Genomic DNA, 3,494 nt, shown 5'->3' with positions numbered 1-3,494 from the left:
TCACAGGGAAAGGGGCAGTCTTGTGGCTAGTGTCTGTATTGAGCTGGATTGTAGGATACCCAGCTGGTGTCTGAGAATTGCTTGTTAGTGTGGGGTTCCCCTCCTCCACCACACACACACCGATGTCGGAATTAGGTACAGAACCCTTATAGGGGCATTTCTACACAAGGGCATCCTTTAACCTCCAAGTCATCACACGGGATATTAACATGCAACTTACCCTTGTCATCTCTGGTTCAGCTGAGAAGCTTTTACATGGCTGAGAGATCAGAGTTCTTATGCAAAATTTGATTTCAGATTTTCAATCTCCAATGATGAGTTCTGTGCAGAACTCACTAAAGAGGTCCAAGAAGCTGGTCGGGGGACCCTCAGAGCATCAGCCCCTGGAGGTCGTGCAGGGGGAGTTGAGGTATGCACAGGGGATGGGGAACGTTTCACCAGAGTCATCAGGATGGGGTGCAAAGCATGGGAGGGGTGTCCTTCCCTTCCTTGAGCCAAGTGAAGTGGATCTTCAAGTACTTCGAGAGCCTGGCCACGTTCCCAGGGAGGCCTTACCCCGGAGTCTGCCACACCTGGAAAATGAAGGTGGCGCAGCTGCCTGGGAGGGGCCGCACTTGGACCATGTGACAGGACACAGGTGAGTGGGCTTTCCCATGGAAAGTGGCCAGACTTACATTAGTTTAAATGGGCTTCCCTGAAGAACCTAAAAAGAATGATGCTGAGTGAAAGAAGCCCACCAAAGAGTACACACTGTGTGGTGCCATTTGTAGAAAATTCTAGAAAATGCAGACTTATCTGCAGGTCAGCGTTGCCCAAGGGTGGGGGAGGGACAAGAGAAAGACCTCACCAAAGGTCATGGGGAAAGTTTTGGGCGGGGTGGAATGTTTATTATCTTGGTTCTGGTTCACTGGCCGCCTTCAGAAGTCAAAAAGTACCATGTAATATGCTTTAATTATGTACAATTTGTTGTATGCCAACTATATCCCAATAAAGCTATTTAACCAAAAAAGGACTCTGGGTAGGAGGGTCTTCTGTGGAGAGCCAGTCTGCCCCAGCAGACAGAGGTTAGATACAGAAGCTGGTGGGGAAGATGGCTAAGTCCTTAGTGGTTAACCAGGTGGATCATTATCCGGGTCAGAAAGTCTCGCTGTGGGCTGTCCCCAGTGGGAGACTCTCTGGGGAATTCATACAAGAGGCCCTTGTCCCAAAAAGCCAGCCTTTGACCACCTGCCACTTGCAGAGGGTGCTAAAGCCAAGAAAGACTCTCCCTGCCTCTCATTCCCCATGCCACCCCCAACCCTAATTCTGCAAGAGCCTGAGGAAATCAGGACAACCCCCACGCCCACCCCGTGACCCCTTCCCTGTTGCAAATTCCCAAACCAGGGGCAGGAGAGAAGCTTTTACATGGCTGAGAGATCAGAGTTCTTATGCAAAATTTGATTTCAGATTTTAAATCTCCAATGATGAAATCGTTTCTTAATTCCTGAGAGACTCTGGTGTGGAAAAAATTAAGTTGTTTCCTGTTTCTATACCAATGAGTCCGGCTCACTCGAGAACCACTTGTATTTTATTGCTCCTAGTCTATCTACCTGGTCTATTCTAAAGCCCCTGAGGACCAAATGATCTGCTGATTATTCTTAAATCACCTCCCTGGGAAATGAAGAAAAACAGAGTGTGCATGGGGATCCTGCCAGCTAAAGGAGTCTTGCAGGAAACCGACAAGACATTTTCGGAGGTGACGACATGCGGACTCCGAGGCCAGGCTGTCTGGGTTTCAATCCTGGTTGCATGACTTAAGGCAAGTTGCACAATATCTGGGTACCACGGTTCTCTCCTTCCTGGAGTGGCGATGAGGCTAAAACCCTAGGCTAAGTTGTGCTATAGTAACAAACAGCTCTAAACACTCAGTGGCTTACAAAAAAACCCACAGGTCTATTTCTTGCTCATATCTCATGTGTATTACAGGCTGGCTTTGGCTTTCCCCCCTGGGACCCGACTGAAAGAGCAGTTCTTGTCGGGAACATTGCTGGTGTTAGGGCAGTGGGGAAGGGTGGTTGATGGTGGATCCATGCAACGGCTCTTAGACTTGTCCTTGAAAATGACATATGTCTCTTCCATTTACATTTCCTTGGCTAAGCTTGATGTCAACACGGTGGGGGAGATAGAATTCTCCCACGAGGAGGGTCAGAGAATATTTGGGACGATCCTACCAGTCGACTGCAGTACCTAACTATGTAAAATGCTTAAAATAGTTCTTGAGAAGGCCATATCGGTGCTATGTAAGGATTGCTGTTAATATTTCCTTTTCCTCTTGAACATTTTGGTAGTTTTCCTACGGAGGCCTGGTGCTCTCAGACACTGATTTAGGATCAGTCCCTACATCAACTGCCCAATTGAGCATGAACCACCAAAACACCAGAGAGGAACCCTAACTGAGAGGTTGCAGGAACCCGGCCCCGCGCCCCGGAGCCCTGAGCCTGATTTGGGGTCTAACTGAAACATTCTAATGAAGAGCAATGAACAAAGCTGTGTTTTCCTGGACCACTCTCCAGGAGTCTCCCCCTGAAAGACAGGCGTCAAGGAACTGGGCGACAATTTCTCAGCTATTTCAGGAGGAGTAGGTCTCCGCAATGTTATTCTTGTCTCAGAGGAAGACTGCAGTATCTCCCCTGCTGTTCGAGCTTAAGACCACAGGGGCGGGAGGGAGCGCCGCTGAGGGCTGGAAGCAGCCCTACCTGGGCCCAGTCACCTGCCCCAGGTTGCCCATGAGGCATCATGGGATCCACACCGCCCCACCGGGCCGTCTGACACAGAGGTCTTCCTGCTGCGTGTTTGATCTTGGGTTTTCGACTGGGCTGTCAGAGTCTGGGGCTGGAGGCTGTCACGGAGTCATAGGGAGGAGGGATTCTTCACCGTCCTTGAGCCTCCAGGCCCATAGGGCACCTGGGGAGGGGCCCCTCTTGGGTCTCAAAGACTCTTCCCAGGCCCTCAGAGCATTTCAAAACCCTCCCATCTAGAGGATGGCTTCATCCATCTAGAGGATGCAAGGGCAGTCACTCTGACTACTGCACGTGGGGAACTGGGGCGGATGAGCCACGTGCAAGAGAGGGTGAGAGAAACTGACAACACTTCAGTTCTTATTAGGACCGCTTTAACTTTATTCCCTTCTGATGGCTTCAGAGCTGTCCCAGCCTGACCGGCACAGCCACTCTTGTCTCTCATCTTACCGCTGTCCTCCTTATCAGCCCGATTCGAAATGACAAACACGTCTCGATCATTTGCTGACTTGTAAAGCAGGTACTAGCCAAGGGCTCTGGAGCATCCAGCCGAGGTTTGAATTCCGGTCCTGTGGTTCACAAGTGCAAGGACACTGATGAGCGCCCGCACTGAGGGGCCAGCGAGACAAGGCTGCAACCGGGCTCCTCGGGAGCACCAGATGTTCGAGCCTCCACAGGAGGTAGCCTGCCCCCCAAAAGCTTTCCTCAAATCCTAAC

This window comes from Mirounga leonina, unplaced genomic scaffold (assembly GCF_011800145.1).
Source record: "Mirounga leonina isolate KUSES-001 unplaced genomic scaffold, KU_Mleo_1.0 Mir_488, whole genome shotgun sequence".
NCBI classification, from domain to species: Eukaryota; Metazoa; Chordata; class Mammalia; order Carnivora; family Phocidae; genus Mirounga; species Mirounga leonina.
Note: the sequence above shows the minus strand (reverse complement) of the source record.